Source organism: Phoca vitulina, unplaced genomic scaffold, assembly GCF_004348235.1.
Source record: "Phoca vitulina isolate PV1807 unplaced genomic scaffold, GSC_HSeal_1.0 scaffold14, whole genome shotgun sequence".
Classification (NCBI taxonomy): Eukaryota; Metazoa; Chordata; class Mammalia; order Carnivora; family Phocidae; genus Phoca; species Phoca vitulina.
The window spans coordinates 44,370,415-44,391,410 of NW_022589717.1; the positions used below are offsets into that span (position 1 = coordinate 44,370,415).

The 20,996-nt window shown below is 36.9% G+C and overlaps 1 long non-coding RNA gene across 1 annotated transcript in view; it reads left to right on the plus strand.

Moving 5' to 3' along the window:
* Nucleotides 1–6,295: 6,295 nt before the first annotated feature.
* The window catches only part of LOC116637621, a 26,572-nt gene continuing 11,871 nt past the window's right edge, over nucleotides 6,296–20,996 (plus strand). Inside the window, exons 1-4 of the long non-coding RNA XR_004300509.1 lie at nucleotides 6,296–6,758; nucleotides 14,723–14,793; nucleotides 14,986–15,118; nucleotides 16,586–16,725. This is a non-coding gene — a long non-coding RNA (uncharacterized LOC116637621). The remainder of the gene's footprint in view (nucleotides 6,759–14,722; nucleotides 14,794–14,985; nucleotides 15,119–16,585; nucleotides 16,726–20,996) is intronic.

Sequence of the window (20,996 nt, forward strand, 5' to 3'; positions counted from 1 at the left end):
CACTGGAATACTCAAATTAATAGAAGCTTCAAGTTGTTCAGTGAATTGGCTTTTGCCCCTCAATCTAAGAAAGAAGCAGTTTCAATGGCTCGTGGATCACCACATCAAAAACCAATGATGTATTGTATGGTGACTAACATAACATTAAAAAAAAAAAAAAAGAAACAGTTTAAGCAAGGTAAGAGTCTCTCAAATAAGTAACTTTGCAAAAAACAGATTAAAACCCAAAAGAGTACTATTTCTTAGAGTTTGCAACTGTAAAAGGTATTTTTGTGAACATGTATCTAATCTCCTTTTAATTAGGAGTTTTATTTTTAGGATAAGAGCTTGTTTTGTATGTGTGGAAATATTGAGATCCAGTTGGTTAAAAATTAGGGTTCAAAGCTCAACTCTGTGAGGTAGCTACTATTATTAGCCTTGTTTTATAAATTGGGAAATTGAGACATAGAAGTTCATATGTATGTATGTAACAGAGCTAAGATTTGAACCCAGACAGTCTGATTCAGAGTCCATGGGCTTAACCACCCTGATGGAGTATTTCTTGTCATATTATTTGCAGTATTTCTCTAGGCAAATGCAAACTTTCCAATATGTAAAGTTTCACAAAAATACCAATCTGAGTGGCTGCCATCAAGTCTTATCTAGCATAACGTATTGATAGGATGATGATGGGCTTTGAGTGGATAGATGGCTGGATGAAACTCCTGTGAATGATAAACTTTCAGCTTTGATGAGTAACCAAAATGAGTGATAGTAGGGTCACAGATAAAACGAAAGATTCCACAATCGGCATTAGGTTTCTTGGGTGGGATGATGGATGGGAACAAATTAAGGCATTCTTACCGAAGTTCATAATGGACACTTTAGCCTTTTCCCACTGACCAGTAGAAGTAAATCCCAATTGCTATTCAGACTAATTGGGTTCTTGTGCTAGCCCATGCCTCATCTGGGAATAATTGGGAGATCACATACATAGGAACTTGAAAAATTGCTATCTTTAAATGGCACCTGCTCCAGGAACAATTCTTTGAGTTAGAGTGGACAGCCCTGCATCGTGACCAATATATACCAGATGAAGTACAGATACTGGACATCTCAGTACTTAATTTGAATGCATCTTGGAGTTTATAGGAGAAGCACAAAAATAGCCCTTGGGCTCTGGTAAAGACAGAAATTTACTAAGGGCTATAGAGTAACCATCATTAACAGAGAGTACTATACCCAGCAAAACTGTCCTTCAGAAAAGAATGAGAAATAAAGACTTTTCTGAACAAACAAAAACTGAGGAAGTTCATCATAACTAGACCTACCTTACAGAAAATGCTAAAGGGTATTCTTCAAGTGGAAATGAAAGGATGCTAATTAACATAGAAAAAAACATATAAATTTGTAAAACTCACTGGTAATAATAAAATATAACCAAAGTCAGATTTTCTAATATTTTAATGGTACATAATTCACTTACAACTCCAGCTTAAAAGTTAAAAAGCAAATGTATTAAAAATAACCATAATGACAATAATTTATTATGGATACATCAAATAAAAATATGTGAAATATAACATCAATAATCTAAAATGTAAATGGCAGAAAAGTAAAAGCATAAAGTTTTTGTACGCTATTGAGGTTAAGATGTTGGCAGCTTAAAATAGCACATTATAACTAAAAGATAATTTATGTAAGCCTCATGGTAACCACAAAGGAAAAACCTATAGTAGATGCACAAAAGATTATGATAAAGGATTCAAACCATAACACCACAAAAATTCATCAAATCACAAAGGAAGACATAAAAGAGGAAGCAAGAAGAAAAGTGTCTGTAGTTGGAAAACAATGAGCTATATGGCATTAGTAAGTTCTTACTTATTTACAATAACTACTTTAAATATAAATGGATTTTTTCTCCAATAAAGAGACATAGAATGGATTAAAAAACAAGAGCCAATGACATGCTGACCTCAAAAGATTCACTTTTAAGGACACACATAGTCTGAGAGTGAAGGAATGGAAAAAGATATTTCAAGCAAATGGTAAACAAAAGAAATCACAGGTAACTATACTTATATCAGACAAAATAGACTTCAAGCTAAAAATGGTCCAACAATGAAGGTCATTATATAATGAAAGAAGGGGTCAATTCATCAAGGATATGACAACTGTAAACATTTATGCAGCCAACATCAAAGCATCAAAATATATAAAGCAAATACTAAATAAAATAAAAGGAGAAATAAACAGCAATACAATAAGAGTCAGAGACTTTAATATCCCATTCTCAACAATGGACAGATCATCCAGAGAGAATCAACAAGGAAACAGCAGATTTGAAAAACACTATAGACCAAATGGACCTAACAGATATATGCAGAACATTTTATCCAGTACGAGCAGAATGCACATTGTTCTCAAGTGTACATGGAATGTTTTCTAGGATAGACCTTATGTTAGGCCAGAAAACAAGTCCCAACAAATTCAAGAAAATGGAAATTATATCAAGTATTTTTTTTTTTTAAAGATTTTATTTATTTATTTCTTTGAATGAGAGAGACACAGTGAGAGAGGGAACACAAGCCTGGGGAGTGGGAGAGGGAGAAGCAGGCTTCCCGCCAAGCAGGGAGCCCGATGTGGGGCTCGATCCCAGGACCCCGGGATCATGACCTAAGATGAAGGCAGATGCTTAACGACCGAGCCACCCAGGTGCCCCTCAAGTATTTTTTCTGACCAAATGGTAATAAAACTAGAAATCAATAAGAGGAGGAGAGCTGGAAAATTCACAAATATATGGAATTCACAAATATGTGTTCACTATTGAACAATCAATGAATCAAAGGAAAATTAAAAGGGAAATAAAAAAAATCTTGTGACAAATGAAATTGGAAACAAAATATACCAAAATTTAGGAGATGCAACAAAGCAGTTCTAAGAAGAAAGTTTATAGTTCTAAATGCATATCTCAAGAAAAAAAAAAAGATCTCAAATAAGCAACCTAACATTACACTTTAAGGAACTAGAAAAAGGAGAACAAATTAAGCCCAAAGTTAGCAGAAGGAAGAAAATAATAAAGATTAGAGCAGAGGTAAATGATATAGAGAATAAGAAAACAATAGAAATTTTCAACAAAACTAAGAGTTGACTCTTTGAAAAGATGAACAAAACTGACAAACTTTTAACTTGACTAACCAAGAATAAAAGACAAGGACTCTTAAAAAATGAGAAATAAAAGAAGAGACACTATACCTGACATCCCCAAAATGCAAAGGGTTGTAACAGACTTCTAAAATTATACGCCAACGAATTGGACAACCAAAAGCAATGGATAAATTCCTAAAAACATACAACCTACAAAGGCTGAATCATGAAGAAATAGAAAATCTGAACTGACCAGTAATGACTAAGGAGACTGAAAAAAGAAAAGAAAAGCCCAGAACTGGATGGTTCTCTGGTAAAGTCTATGAAACATTTAAAGAAGAATTAGTGCCAAAACTTCTCAAACTCTTCCAAAATACTGAAGAGGAGGGGACACTCCAAAACTCATTTCACAAGGCCAGCATTACTGTACTACAAAGCCAGATAAGGACATTACAAAGAAGAGAACTACAGGACAATATTCCTAATGAATACAGATGCAAAAATTCTCAACAAAATACTAGCAAACCAAATCCAACAGCACATTAAAAGAATAGTACACAATGATTAGGTAGGATTCATTACTGATATACAAAGATGGTTCAACATATGCAAATCGATAAATGTGACACATAATAAAAACCACATGCTCAACATAATAAAGGCCATATATGCAAATCCCCAGATAACATACTCAACAGTGAAGGGTTGAAAGCTTTTCCACTAAGATCAGGAATAAGACAAGTGAGCCCACTCTTGCCACTTTTATTCAACATACTACTGACAGTTCTACCCAGAGAAATCGGGCAATAAAAAGAAATAAAGGGCATCCAAATCAGAGAGAAAGAAATAAAATTGTCTTTGTTTGCAGATGATGTGATCTTATATTTACAAGACTCTGCCCCCAAAGCTCTTAGATCGAATAAACAAATTCAGCAAATTTGCATGATACAATAATCAACATACATACATTAATTGAATTTCTATACACTATCAATGAAGGATCTGACAAAGAAATTTAAAAAATCCTATTGACAATAACAGCAAAAACAAATACTTAGGAATAAATTTAATGAGGGAGGTGAAAGATGTATACATTAAAAACTAATAAAACTAATAAAAATTCATATGGAACCACAATAGACTCTGAATAGCCAAAGCAATCTTAGGAAAGAAGAGCAAAGCTTGCAGCATCATATTTTTTGATTTCAAACTATACTATAGAGCTATAATAAGCAAACCAGTATAGTATTAGCATGAAAATAGACACAGAGACCAATGCAACAGAATCAAGAACCTAGAAATAAACCCCTGCATATATAGTCAACTAATATTTGACAAAAGAGCTAAAAATACTCAGTGGAAGAAGGAATAGTTTCCTCAATAAATGGCGTTGAGAAAACTGGATAATCACACACCAAAGAATGAAGCTAAATCTTTGTGTTACCCCATTCACCAAAATTAACTCAAAATGGATTAAAGACTTAAATGTAAGACCTGAAACTGTAAAAATTCTAGAAGAAAACTAGGAGAAAAACTCCTTGACATGGCTCTTGGCAATGATGATTTTTTTTTTTTTTTTGATATGACAACAAAAACACAAACAACAAAAGCAAAAAGAACAAGTGGGACTACACAACTAAAAAGCTTGTGCAAAGGAAACCATCAAAAGATGAAAAGGCAGCCTTCTGGAATGGGAGAGAATATTTAAAACCATATATCTAAGAGGTTGATATCCAAAAGGATACCTAAGGAATTCATACTCAATAGCAAAACACAAAACAAAACAAAACAAAACAAAAAAAACCGAAACCCCCCTGAAACAAACAAAAAAACAATTGAAAAATGTGCAAATGACCTGAAAAGACATTTTTCCAAAGAAGGCATTTAGATGGCCAACAGGTACGTGCAAACATGCTCAACATCCTTCATCATCAGGGAAATGTGACTCAAAACCACAATGAGATATCATCTCACACCTGTTAGAATGGCTATTATCAAAAAGACAAATGTTGGCAAGGATGTGGAGGAAAAAATATCCTTGTGCACTATTGGTGGGAATGTCAATTGTTGCAGCCACTATGAAAAATAGTGTGGAATTTCCTCAAAAAATTCCCAATAGGATTACAATGTCACCTCTGGGTATATATCTGAAGGAAATGAAATCACTATCTTGAGGAGACGTCTGCAGCCCCATGTTAACTGCGGCATTACTCACAATAGCCAAGACATGGAAACAAGCTAAGTGTCTGTCAGTGGCTGAATGGATGAAGATGTGGTTTATACACAAGCAATGGAATTATTCAGCCACAAAAAGAAGGAAATCCTACCGTTTGTGACAACGTGGATAAACCTGAGGGCATATGCTAAGTAAAATAAGTCAGAGAAAGACAAATACTGAATGATTTCACTCATAGGTGGAAACGAAAAACATTATACTTTTAGAAACAGAGATTAGATTGGTGATTGCCAGGGGCAGGGTTGGGGGAAATGTTGAAGGTGGTTACTATAAACTTCTAGTTTGAGTAAGTTCTGGGGATGTACAGCATACTGACTATAGTTAATAATACCGTATTATATACTTGAAAGTTACTGAAAGAATAGATTTTTAAAGTTCTCACCACAAAAATGAATGGTAACTCTCTGAGTTGATGCATATATTAATTAGCTTTATTGTGGTAATCATTTTGTAATACGTATGGATATCAAATCACTACATCGTACAATTTTATCTCAATAAAGCTGGGAAAAATAGAATTATATGCGCATAAGATATTTATAAGGCATACGGTTCTTTTTTTTTTTTTTTTAAGCAGAAGAAAGCGCTATATGGTGATTGGAAGAGTGTTGGCCAACATCTGAGTTAACAATTTAAGGTGCTGTTATTTTACAAGATATCCAACTTAGTCATGTGAGTTCACAGTGTTTGATTGAAGTTTTATGTTTGACTCTTGAGAAAACACCTTGCTGAGCTAATAGGACTGGGGGGCAAGGGGAATGTTAAAACCTGGAACTAGATGTTTTTTAAAAAAAAGTTGCTTTAACAACATTTGGGAGAAGGAGGACAGAAATGCATATTGTGAATTTTATTATTATAAAATTTTTAAAATGAAGGATGATCTATTCGTATTTTGTTTATATCCTCAGTGAGTTTGCAAATAGGCAATAATTGAAATTAAAACTGGCTATGTGAGCACGGCATGAATCCATGTAAACAGCTAGCATCTAGATGACAGTGGGATCTATGGAACAATAGAAAAACATGCTCACTTGACAGGTTCTAGGGTTTTGTTTTGGCTGCTGTTGTTGGATGTGTAGGTGCTGGAGGAATAGCTTTGTCAACATGTTATATTAGTTCCAGGTTTGACTTGGTGGAGTTGGCTGGCAGGGCATTTGAGTGTTCTTTTTTTTCCTAGCTGCTCCGTGCTGGTTGCTATGCAGCTGTGTTCTCGTGAAGAGAAAGTGTGCGTGTCTGTTTTTCTTCAGAGAAGCAAACGGAGCCTTTCTAAGGGCGGCTGGGTCTTACTTGTGATGTGCCAGTAATGGATGGAGTTGCTGGGGTCAGCAGTGCCTACACTGCAGGATGACTCTGTTTGGGACTCTGATTGGGACTCCGTTTGGGACTGAGATGGGTGAGGTTTTGACTTCGCACTTTATTCGATTTGGTAGTCTGTTTTCTTAGAAACCCACGCAGTATTAGAGTGGTTACAGAAGCTGTCCACTTTAAATCGTGTGGTGTTATAAATTGAGATCAGCGCTGCTAGGGAATATCTTAAATACTCTGGAGTATGACTGAGGCAATTTGTTGCACATGGCTGGGTAGGAACTGAGTGAGTAGGAGGAAGGGAGAGGTGATGATTGCATAAGGAAGTGGAAAGGAAGTGTGTGTGGGTAGGTGACCCAGAAAGATGACGTACAAAGGATACATGAATCATTTATCTCAAAGTTCACCTGCCACTTTGAAACTTATTGTGAGTGTCCTTCCTGGATTTATTTCGCCACTTCTTACCATTACCCTTTGCAGATTTATCACAACATCCATAACATTGCACATAGGTCTGCCCCTCTCCCATAACTGGTAAACTCCTTGAAGACAGTCCAGAACTAGGTGCTCTCTTAGTGCCTGGGACATCTGAGGTAATACATAAATATTTCTGGAATAAATGAATAATTATTTTACACTGTATTTGGCAATTGGGTAAGTGGAACCACATCATGGAAAAAAATTAGAGACTAGGCCAAAAGTCACATAGGAATCATGGCATATGGAAAGGACTAGGCAGAGAAGTACAGTGTAAATATGTATTTTTGAGAGTGCCTGGGTGGCTCAGAGGGTTAAGTGTCTGCCTTTGGCTCAGGTCTTGATCTCAGGATTCTTTCTGCTCAGTGGGGAGTCTGCTTTTCCCTCTTGCTCTGCCTCTCCCCCTGCTTGTACTCTGTCTCTGTCTCTCTCAAATGAATAAATAAAATCTTTAAAAAATATGTATTTTTGGCCTAGTTGTGCCACTAAAAAGCTTTGTGAGTTTTGGTGATATAAATGAATTAATTCCTCTTTGGAAAACGAGGGAGCCTTATTTGAGAGGAAATATGAAGTATTTTATTTGAAAATAAGTATAAAAATAAATGCTAATAAAATTATAACACTTGTTAAAATGATGTTTGATATATACTGATTTGGATATTAAGAAATAAGTAGAATTACTCTAAGAGGGAAACACAAGTCTAAGAAAGAGATAATGAAATGTTCATAGTGAAATATTTCTTTTGCATCAATCTTCCCACACTGAAGTAGGTCCAGAGAGGCAGTAGGGTATTAATGGGAAGCATCTGAGTTTTGGGAGACGCACTTGGGTTTAAATTTGCAGTTTAGATATGTGTGTGGATAAATTCCCAACATTCTCTAAGTTTTAGTATTTTACATAGAATGTACGTCTTCCTTAGTGTGGATAGCACATACAAGAGCTTCAATAATTGGTAGATATTGTGATTAGTAGTTGTCTAGAAAGCAGTCTGCCTGCACCAGAGCCTTTTAATCATCAGGAACTTCAAATCTTTTAAACTGCAGCTCATATTTAGTATTGCTGTGGAGGAGAGGGAGGTGTTAACTAGACCCAGTTTATGGAGGTACAAGTGAAAGTACAGCAATAACTTTGCCAGAAACATATTTAGTAACGAAAGAGCATTTGACACCTTTTTTTTGGGGGGGGACCTATAGCACGTCTGTCTGCTGAAAGTGAACTCAAGAGAGGAAACTGAAATTTATTTTGTATAAATATGCTATCTAAGCCTTTTATTATTACTTTTCTTTTTTAATTTTTTAAATATTTTATTTATTTTTTTGACAGAGAGAGACACAGTGAGAGAGGGAACACAAGCAGGGGGAGTGGGAGAGGGAGAAGCAGGCTTCCCTCGGAGCAGGGAGCCCCATGCGGGGCTGGATGCGGAGCTCGGAGCTCCATCCCCGGACCCCGGGGTCATGACCTGAGCCAAAGGCAGATGCATAACAACTGAGCCACCCAGGCGCCCCTATTATTATTACTTTTCATCGTAAACCAGTTTGAAAAGCCAACTTAGAGCCTGGAGGTGGCCCAGTAAAGAGGAAAAGCTTAGGGCCAGTGAGGAAGACGTTCTGGGTTCTGGTCCTGTAGGTTTTCCTCAGATTTCTCTTCATGCTACTCTCTTGCAAGTTGTTTTCTCTTTTGAATTTAGTTTTTCTATAAAAAGCGTGGGTAGGCTATGAAATGGGACATGTTAAAAACATCTCTGAATGCCTTACTACATCAACTGTATCGGGTTTGGTGCCCTTAGAGAGGAGCGTTTCCCCTGGGCAGGGAGAGCGCCGAAGTCATGGCCATGCCGTGCGGGAGGGGCACTGGGAGCTGGACGTGGAGCTGGACGTGGAGCAGCATTTATGCGCCGGAACACTAAGGGGCTCTCCTGCACTTGTTTTAAGCCATAGGATTCAGCTAGTTGTTTTCTGCTTAGACCTTGCAAGTGATTTATAACTCTTCTGAATCTTTCCCTGCACTTGAACATTCTTCCCTGATGTTTGTGCCAGTCTCTTGGAATCCACGATCTCTGCTTCAGCCTCCTTTTCCTGCCTCAACTCCCTGGTCTATTGAGGCAGAAAACTGAATTTCTCCATCTCGCTGTTTTCTAGGTCCTAACGTCTTTGCTCGTCTTTTCTAAGAAGTGTCGCGCAGTGTTACATGCCTAGACCTCCAGCTGTAGTTCTCTGAACTCACTACGTTCCGAATATCTTTTATAACCTGTATTGAGTCATTGATCTGTGCACAGAGCAAGCATTTCTTGATTTTGCATTTTGAGTGCAGCACAGACTCATCTGAAAGGTTTCGATGTGAAAACACAAGGTTTTGTTCCTGAAGTATTTAGAAGAATCTTTGGGGAAATTGGAAATTCCCTAAGACATAATAAAGAATCTCTTTATTCACCAAAGGGTGTAGGCTGGCCAATTTTTTTTTTTCTAAAAAAATATCCATTTTCTACCTTAGAAAAAGATAAATATGTTCTGTGTTGCTAATGCTTCAGGGAGAGGGGACACATTGAGTTCTAGTGTCAGAGAAAAAGAAGCAGGTCAGGGACTTTTGTGTGGGAGGGGTAATGAAAGTTTAGGTGAGGCAGGAAGAGAGCATTGAATAAGCAAATAAGCAAAAGGCTAGGCAGAGCCTGGATCCATACCCAGGAGTGGTCTGATAGCTAGTGATCAATTATCTGGAATGGATATACCATTCACATGTCCAAGCCTTGTGGCTCTGGGATGACCTTGCTCAACCAGCTGTCTGAAGTAAGGGATCATTATTGTTATTAAATGGAGGGATTACTGTGCTTCATTTGAAGTCATCTATAGCTAATATCAACAACTAAAATGTTGGCTGCATATCAGTAGCAACATCTTCCTACCTACACCTAGAGGTATTTTTAGCCAATTACCTCATCATTTGTCGAGTAGGGAATCAGTGTTATGCCCCCTGCCTTGAGCATGACACATATTTTGGCTGATCTATTTATATGCTTCTCTCTGCAATGCCATGGGAAATAGTAAGCTCAAGTGACCCCTGGACTTCTAGTGGGCAGTGACAGACACTTCTATTTTGGCAGGAGCATCCTGACCTGAGACAGGCAGGGAGTAGACTCCACAGTATCATGTATAAAGCTGTGTTCTAGGCATTGTGGAATAAATGGAGATGAATAAAACTTGGTCTCTCTGATTCCTATTTATAGGGCAGAAGAAATACCATAGGTCTATGGTGAAATGTCAGGTCAGGAAGTGAATGCTTTGGGTGATGCATTTTTCTACTTGAGACAGTAATTGCAACCAAGTTTGAATAGGTCTCTTTACTCTTCAGGTTCGGCTCACCCCTGGTTTAATAAACTTTTGACCTCATTGGTATAAGTGTGAAACAAAGAGTTCACTTTAATTTTTTGAAAAAGTCAAATATCCTCTGTAAAGTCTTTTGTTGGTATCATATGATATCACACAGAGGGGAGACGTATGGGCTGAATCATAGTACTGCTGGCTTGATGAGTTTCTGGTTGAACACCTTCATCCAGAAGGTGTTTATCTGATGACAGCTTGCTGATGGTAAGTATCATGGCTTTATCCTGGCCCAAATTCTGTTTGGTACATTCATTAGGCATTTGGATAAAGAGATGAAGACACATTTGTCAAATTTGTGCGTGATGCAGAGTTAAGAGGATTAATAAAGAAACCAAATGATGGAATCAGATGAAAGAGGTCTCGACATGGGTAGAGAGATGAACCAAATAGTACAAGAAGTTTGATAGGAATAAATATCAAGCACTCTATAATTTTTTTGCTTTAGTATTGGAGAGTCTTAACATTAGAAGCATAACAAAACAAAAACAAGCAAAAATATCCCAGGGTATAATAGTTCAGAACACATACATTTATAAACATGTATAATTGAACTGTTAAAACACATAATTATGTTATTAGTAGAATAGTTCAAAAAACAGTATTTTACAGTGGGACATGACAAAATAGGTAAACAGATTCACCTTTTTGTGTTCTAGATTGCCTCACCAAGATCGGTAAAATTGCCACAGCCTGAATTTTGGAGGACAGTTTCATTTTGTCCTCTTTGGGAACTGTAGTTTTGACAATGACAGCCTTAAAGTCAGCCTTAGTTATTCTGGAAATAGCTGGTTAAAGAAGATTCCATGAGTAAGAATATCTTAAACTTTCATGGTTTCAGCCAAGAGTAGCTGTCTGCAATGTGACATACTGGCGACAAGTGTCAGTCTTGTCATTCACAAGGATAGTCACACAGTTTTTAACATCAAACAAAATCACCCTATCCACCCCAATGGCTTTCATTCTTTGTAAATTAAAGTAAATTCAGCATTGAGTCTGTCTGCAATTAGGGAAAACAACGATATAGTTCCTCCACTCTGTGGTATTTTCTTGAATCCACTGCGGACTATAGGTTCTGCATATAAACTATCTACAAGACTATTTTTTTTCAAAGATTTTATTTTTTTGTTTGAGAGAGAGAGAGTGGGATGGAGGTGGGGGGAGGGGCAGAGGCAGAGGGAGAAGCAGACTCCCTACTGAGCAGGGAGCTGACTCTGGACGATGGGCCCAGGACCCTGGGATCATGACCTGAGCTAAAGGCAGATGCTTAACTGACTGAGCCACCGAGGCGCCCCTCTACAAGAATATTTTTAAAAAAATCTCTGTAACTGAGAAGTGCATATCTGCCTTGTTACTGAAATTGTATTGGTTACAAGTTCTGTAGAAATTGGAGCATGGCTCATTTAAAAAAATTCTTGTTCGGCATATGGATGACGCAAATTTTACAAGTGTTGATCATGATGAGAGATGCCATTTAATTATCATTAATGTCTTCATAGTCACTCCGTATGATACAGACAGCTTTGTCTCACACATTTTCAGTAGTCTCCACTCTGGTATCTTGATGGCTGAACTTCTTGGTGATCACTTTGCTCACACGCAGGCCCACTTCTTCACCAGTTTCTGGGAAGGTCTTGGGATGAACCATTGCTGAATGTGCCACGCTGGGCATGGTGGAGGCTCAGTGGGGCTAACAGGGGAGGGAGGAACAAGGTGACCATCATGGGAGTCATTTTTTTTTTTAAAGATTTTATTTATTTATTTGACAGAGAGAGACACAGCAAGAGAGGGAACACAAGCAGGGGGAGTAGGAGAGGGAGAAGCAGGCTTCCCATGGAGCAGGGAGCCTGATGTGGGGCTCGATCCCAGGACCCTGGGATCATGACCTGAGCCGAAGGCAGACACTTAATGACTGAGCTACCCAGGTGCCCCGGGAGTCATTTTTTTTAAGAATGAAAATATTATGAATGACAACAAAGCAAAACAAAAAACCAGCTAATGTTCAAGGACATGATGAGAGATGTAATGGTAATAGTTGTGAAATGTTTTGAAGGCAACAAAGAAGAATATTCTCAAGATGAATCAACTCTGTAACATGGCCACAAACCCAGCAATATGTTATGCAGTGTTAGTGCAAGGGCATTAATTAGGTAAGGGTGTGGTACTCCACTCGCTGGGAGTTGATCAGGCCACACCTTCAGTTTTTGCTTTCAGCTTTTGCCAATATGATTTAAAAAAATAACATTTATTATTTGTTTTCATTACAGAGTAATGTATTTTCACTATCAAAAATCTGGAAAGTCTGGAAAATCATCTATAATCCCATCAATTAGAGAGAACCATTGTTAATGTTTGTTATATATTCTTCCAGGTTTATGCACACGGAGATACATACACACAAATGATTTTATTATACATTCTTTTGTAATCTTTTTTTTTAAATTTTATTTTATATGTTATGTTAGTCACCATATAATACATCATTAGTTTTCGATGTAGTGATCCACGATTCATTGTTTTCATATAATACCCAGTGCTCCATGTAGTACGTGCCCTCCTTAATACCCATCACTAGGCTAACCCATCCCCCCCCACCCCTCCCCTCTAAAACCCTCAGTTTGTTTCTCAGAGTCCATAGTCTCTCATGGTTCATCTCTCCCTCCGATTCCCCCCCCTTCATTTTTCCCTTCCTTCTCCTAATGTCCTCCATGCTAGTCCTTATGTTCCACAAATAAGTAAAACCATATGATAATTGACTTTTTCTGGTTGATTTATTTCACTTAGCATAATCTCCTCCAGTCCCATCCATGTTGATGTAAAAGTTGGGTATTCATCCTTTCTGATGGCGGAGTAATATTCCATTGTATATATGGACCACATCTTCTTTATCCATTCATCTGTTGAAGGGCATCTTGGCTCTTTCCACAGAAAGAGCTATTGCGGACGTTGCTGCTATGAACATTGGGGTGTATATGGCCCTTCTTTTCACTACATCTGTGTCTTTGGGGTAAATACCTAGTAGTGCACTTTCTGGGTCATAGGGTAGCTCTATTTTTAATTTTTTGGTCTTTTGTAATCTCTTTTTTCTCCTTGGCAACATATAGTGAACATTTAAATATTATTCAGTTACTTCTTTAACATGCTTTTAAGTTTTATCATATAGGTGTACTATACTATTCTTTTTTTTTTTTTTTTTTTTTTTTTTAGCGAGAGAGAGTACAAAAAGGGGGAGCGGCAGGCAGAGGGAGAGGGAGAAGCAGGCTGCCCTCTCAGCAGGGAGCCCAATGTGGGCCTCGCTCCCAGGACCCCATGATCATGACCTGAGCCAAAGGCAAACGCCCAACCATCTGAGCCACCTAGGTGCCCCACTGTACTATTATTCTTAAATACTATAAATAATGTTGTGATGAATATTAAGATAGATAAATATTTGCTCAGATTCCAGATTATTTCCTTAAGGAACATTTTTCAAACTGTAAATTCCAGATAAAAAGGGTATTGGCATTATTCTTTAAAAGGTATATGGACAAATGAAGTATGTTCAAAAGACGGTGACTATTTTATGAAGGGACTAGAAAGGATGCCATTTGAGAACAGTTGCAGGAGAATAATTGAAAATAGTTGTAAGAGGAAAAATGGGGATTCAAAGCTTCTTCACATATTTCAGGGCCTGTTACACAGAGAAGAGGAATTATATGACTCAGAAATATAGTATTTGGTACCAATAGTTTGAAGCCATAGGGAGCCAGATAGTATGATGTTACTGGCAGCACTATTAAAGCACGGGGGAGTGGGAGGGGGGCTCATGGGGGAGACTGGTCTGAACTCAGAGGCATTATGCATAGGCCACGAACCATGGCCCGGGGCATTCAGGAGCTAAGACTGGATTGGACTCTTCCAACCTTCCAAGTCAATGACTTGTCCTAAGCAGAAAGCTTTCTTTAAAAATGAATACTTAAGGGGCACCTGAGTGGCTCAATCGGTTAAGTGTTTGCCTTTGGCCCAGGTCATGATCTCGGGGTCCTGGGATAGAGCTTGGCGTGGGGCTCCTTGCTCAGCTGGGAGTCTGTATCTCCCTTTCCCTCTGCCCCGCCCCACCGCTTGTGGTCTCTCTCTCTCAGATAAATAAAATATTAAAAAAAAAATGAATACTTGATTAAATAATTTTGTTGTTGTTTGTTTCTTTTTTCATGTTGGTAGAAATAATCCACATGAGCTTTTGAAAAAAAAACAACCAAACAGCTGCAAAGCTGGGTAATTTCAGAATTCAGGTATGTTTCCTTCCTAAAATAATTTTAATATATTATTTGTAAAGGAATTGATAATTATTTCCATGGTCACTGTTTTCACTATCACCTGGATGTTTAAAAAATTTAAACACTTTTTTTATTGTTGTTGTTATTTATAATAGGATGTCCAGTGGTAAGTCCCATTTATGTTTTTTTTTCCCCCTTTTATTCTAGGGAGAGAACTGTCAGAAAGTCATCTTGTCATGCCTTATAGGTATAAAGGCAGCTTTCTCCAAAAAGGGTCTTCCTGGAGGTAAATGGGGTTAAGAGCAATATCTGACAGAGAGTAGGTGGTCAACAAGTATTGGTAAGTGAATGAATAAATGAATGAGTGAATAGTGTAATGCCTTCTACAGGTTGAAAGGATACTTTTATTTTCTAAGAAGAGAGGCATAATCAGATTCTTTGGGTTTCCCAGATGGAAGGGGAGCCCCTGCCTGATATCTGAGAATGTGTATTTCTTAGAACGGAAGAGGGCTAGAGTCTCAAGGGCTACAAAGGAATGGTGCCTAAGCATAGTGCTCCTGGACTTGACTCCTTGGGGGCAGACTGAGAATTGGCAACTATGGGAATTCAGGCAATTGAGAGCCTTGCTCTGGTTTGTTCTAACTTAGAGGGAGTTGGGTGATCTTCTCCTTAAGATCCACTTGGGGCTTGTGTGGTAACCAAATGAATATCAGCCCAGCTGACTAGCATCAAAATAAGATTTAGTGTCAGTATCATCTATTGAACTGGGATCAGGGGTATCAACCACAATGTGCCAGCAAGAAGAATGGCATTGATGGAATCGTCAGAAGAATAAAGATTCTCTTTGCTTGGGTGTAGAAGTTGGACTGACCTTCTCATATAGGGACTGAGAAAGCGGTTAGGTTTTGGGAAATTTGGGAGGGAGTGCCTCCAAAGAAAGATGCAGTAGAGTGTCAGTTAACTGAAGGCAGGGATTCCTGTATGCTTTGCTTATTGATGTGTCCCAAGCATAGACCAGTGACTGGTACATAGTGGTCACTCAATAAATATTTGTTGACTAAATGAATGCTGAATTTCCTGCTAATATGGCAAGTGATGCTCAAGCTATTAATTAATTAGAAAAATAAAAATGTGGCTATATATTTATCCTGATTTGTGGAGCAGTTTAAGTAATCTCTTAACATGTGCCCTAAGGAGATGTGAGCATAGATAAAAAGGCATTTTTATTCTGAAACAGGAATTCCTTTTGACTCACCTCAATTCCATAACCTAACCAGCCATAATTTTGTCAATGTCATCACTATTATCAGTGAGTAGATTATAATACTGACTTATTTTTCAAACCAAAAATTTGTCTGTGTTGTGAATGCCAAAATTTGATGGAGCAAGGATCAATACAGTATCTAGCTAATATGCTATAGTATAAGTGAAATGAATAATAAGAAGTGAAATGACTACTTCTGACAATTGCTGCTGTAAAAAACCTCAGATTGTCGTTTGAAATTGATATTGCAGGGAACCTCTAGTTGCAGCATGAACTTTAATATATAAATCTTCCATGGCACAGGTGTTCAGTAATACGATTTCTGAAGGTCCTGGGCTTTATGAAGCGAAGTATGTTTCTGAGCTTTTCTGACTCATTTACTGATTCAGATATCTGTTTCTTTCTTTTTTTTTTTCCCTGTAACTCACACCATATGACAAAGAATGACGTTTATTTTAGAATTCTGGAATTCTCATTTTTACTTAAAAGATTAACTGTAATTAAATGGTTGCTTTTTTGTTTTGCCCTTTTTCCTTCCTGTAGAAAGGCTTTGAGATAGTATTTGAAAACATCACCCACAAAATGAAATCATTTAACCCGAGGCCTTTTGGCAAAATGAATATATTTTTGTGCTATATTTGATATACGGATGCATAAGAGTTTTGATGGATAGCAGCCGTTAGGTGAGTTAAAGCTTCATTCTTCAGAATTGTGCAGAGTTGTATTGTAATATGCATTACTGGACATCAGTTTCTGAAGAGGATAAAGAGAAATGGAAATTTCCTTTGAAGATCAGAATTTATTTAACAAGAATTTTTGTAAAGCAAGTGACAAAAATTCATATGGATATTATATATATATTTTTTACCAATTCTGAGGCCAAAGAAATAAGATTAGAAGCTGAGGAATCAACAAAGATTAGAATGATTTTTACATACCTCTATAATGATTCTAAATGGTTTTCGGATATAAGTTCCAATGAGCTGAGGAACTGTAATCTAAGGAGGAGCTGTTTCAATTTGGTAGAGTCAGAGCGTGAAGTTTTTTAACACCTAGCAAGAGAGGTGCTGTAAGTTCACACTCTTACTGAAGCTACTCTTTTGAGATTAGACTTAAAAAAAAATTTTTTTTTGACCGAGAGCATATGTTCAAAGGCCAGAGAATCATTTGGGACAAGGGCCTTTTTTATCCACTTTAAATCCAAAGATGAATCCAGCATTTAGAAAATATTCTAACTGTCCGAAAGTTAAAGCCCAGGCAAGAACACTGGATGTTCTGGATGAACAACTTCTACGTGATGTCCTTTCCAGTAACATGACAATCAGATGTACCCAGTCATCAGGACTTGGCAAGGAGCTTCCCTTTGACATTGTTATGAATATAAATGAGGATGAAGGACAAAGATTTTGGACTGGGAGTTTTTAAACTAGGCCAACATTCACATTGTTCTTTTGTCCATTGTTAAGTCTTCAACCTAATCTGTTTTCCCCCCACCGCCCAGCATTAGAGACCTATTTATTTATAATGTATTTATTTCCCAGAGTTTTTGAAATAAACTTGACATATAACATTGTGTAAGTTTAAGGTATACAATGTGGTGATTTGATAAACGTGTATATTGTGAAATGATCACCACAGAAGGAAGTTAACACCTTACATCACCTTACATAGTTGCCTTTTGTCTTTTTGTGGTGAGAAGTTAAAAGATGTATTCTCTTAGCAACTTTCAAGTATATAGTACAGTATTGTTAACTATTGTCACTATGCTATACATTAGATCCTAAGGACTTGCTCACTTTATAACTACAAGTATGTATCTTTGACTGCTTTAACCCATTTTTCCCAACCTTGCTCCTGGCAACCACCAATCTAATCTCTGTTTCTGTGAGTTCAATGTTTTTAGATTCCACATATAAGGAAATCATACAGTATTTGTCTTTCTCTGTCGTATTTCACTTGGCATATGCCCTCAGGTTTCCCCATGTTGTCACGAATGGTAGAAATTCCTTCTTTTTTTGTGGCTGAATAATTCCATTGTATGCATATAAACCACATCTTTATCCATTAATCCATTAACAGACACTTACGGTGTTTCCATGTCTTGGCTATTGTGAGTAATGCTGCAGTGAACATGGACATGCAGACATGTCTTCAAGATAGTGATTTCATTTCCTTTGGATATATACCTTGAAGTGGGATTGCTGGATCATATAGCAGTCCTATTTTTAATTTTTTGAGGAACCTCCATACTGTTTTTCATAATGGCTGTACCGTTTACATTCCCACCAACAGCGCATGAGGATTTCTTTTTTTCCACAACTTTACCAATACTTATCTCTTGTCTTTTTGGTAATAGCCATTCTAACAGATGTGAGATGATATCCCATTGTGGTTTTGATTTACATTTCCCTGATGATGAGTGATGTTGAGCATATTTTCATGTACTTGTTGGTCGTTTGTGTTTCTTCTTTGAAAAAAATGTCCTTTGAGATCCTTTGCCCATTTCAATCAGCTTATTTGTTTTGTTTGTTTGTTTGTTTTTACAATTGAGTTCTGTGAGTTCCATAGACATTTTGGATATCAACCCCTTATCAGATGGTTTGTCAATATTCTCTCCCATTCCATAGGTTGCCTTTTCATTTTGTTGATTGTTTCTTTTGCTGTTCACAAGTTTTTAGTGGATGCAGTCCCACTTGTTTACTTTTGCTTTTGTTGCTTGTGCTTTTGTTGTCATATTAAAAAAGTTATTGTCAGGATCAATGTCAAGATGCTGTTACCCTATGTTTTCTTCTAGGAGTTTGGTGGGGGTCTAGCTTCATTCTTCTGCATGTGATTATCTGGTTTTCCCAGCACCATTTATTGAAGAGATTATTTTTTCCCCACTGAGTATTATTGACTCTCTTGTCAAATATTAGTTGACTCTATATGTGGGAGTTTATTTCTGGACTCTCAATTCTGCTCCATTGGTCTCTGTGTTTGTCTTTGTACTAATTCCATACTATTTTGATTCCTATAGCTCTGTAGTATAGTTTGAAATCAGGAAGTATGATGCTTCTAACTTTGTTCTTCTTTCCCAAGATTGCTTTGGCTATTTGATGTCTTTTGTGATTCCATACGAATTTTAGGACTGTTTTTTTGTATTTCTGTGAAAAATGCCATTGGAATTTTGATAGGAATTACATTGAACTTATAGATGGCTTTGGATAGTATGGACATTTTAATAATATTAATTCCTCCAATCCATGAACATGAGATATCTTTCTTCAATTTCTTTCATGAAAATCTTATCATTTTCAGTGTAGAGATCTTTCACCTCCTTGGTTAAATTTATTCCTAAGTATTTTATTGTTTTGGTGCTATTGCCGATGGGATTTTAAAAAATTTCTTTGTCAGATATTTCATTGGTAGTGTATATAAACACAATTGATTTATATATGTTGATTCTGCATCATGCAAATTTCCTGAATTCATTTATTAGGCCTAAGTTTTGAAGGGAAGTCTTCAGGGTTTTCAGGATATAAGAATGTATCATCTGCAAACAGGCAATTTCATTTGTTTCTGATTTGGATGCCTTTTATTTCTTTCTCTTGCCTGATTGCTCTGGCTAGGAATTCCAGTACTATGTTGAATTGGAGTGGTGAGAGTGGGCTCACTTGTCTTGTTTCTCATCCTAGAAGGAAAGCTTTAAACTTTTCACCATTGAGTATGAGGTTAGCTGTGAGCTTGTCATATATGGCCTATATTATGTTGAGATACATTCCTTCTATATCCAATTTCTTGAAAGATTTTATCATGGGGCACCTGGGTGGCTCAGTCGGTTAAGTCTCTGACTCTTGGTTTTGGCTCAGGTCATAATCTTGGGGTTGTGAGATCAAGCCCTAAGTTGGGCTCCACACTCAGTGCAGTCTGCTTGTCCCTCTCCCTCTGCTTCTCCCCATGCTCACTCTCTCTCTAGAATAAATAAATAAATTTAAAAAAATCTTTAAAAAAAAGAAAGATTTTTATCAGGAAAAGATGTTGAATTTTGTCAAATGATTCTTGCATTTATTTGCAAGATAATATGTTTTTTCCTTTATATTAATGTATCACATTTATAGATTTGTGGATCAAATCTTTGCATCTCAGGGATAAATATCACTTGATCAAGGTGTATGATCTTTTAATGTGTTCTTGAATTCAGTTTGCTATTATTTTGTTGAGAATTTTGGCATCTGTATTCATCAGGGATATTGACCTGTAGTTTTGTTTTGTTTTGTTTTGTTTTGTTTTTGTAGTGTCCTTACCTGGTTTTGCATCAAAATAATGATCTCATTAAATGATTTTGCATATATTCTGTCCTTAGTTTTTTGGAAGGGCTTGAGAATGATTGGTGTTTATTCTTTAGATGTTTGGTAGAATTCACCAGGAAAACCATCTGGTCCTGGGCTTTTCTTTGTTGAGATGTTTTGGACTACTGATTCAATCTCCTTACTTGCTTTAGTCTATTTAAATTTTCTATTTCTTCATGATTCTTGGTAGTTTGTATGTTTATAAGAATTTATCCATTTCTCTTAAGTTGTCCAATTTATTGATGCATAATTATTTATAGTAGTCTTATGATTTTTTTCTATTTCCATGATATCAGTTGTAATGTCTCCCTTTCATTTCTTATTTTATTTATTTGAAGCCTGGCTCTTCTTTTTCTTGGTGAGTCTAACTAAGGGTTTGCTAATTTTATTTATCTTTTAAAGAAACTAGCTCTTAGTTTCATTGATCTTTTGTTTTTCTCTTCTTTATTTCATTTATTTCTGGTCTGATATTTATTTCCTTCCTTCTGCTAACTTTTGGCTTAGTTTTTTTCTTCTTTTTCTAGTTCCTTGAATTGTAAAATTAGGTTGTTTATTTGAGATATTTCTTTTTTCTTAATGTGTCAACGTCTAGTGCGTTGGGGTCCCTGGGTAAGGGTCGCGAAATC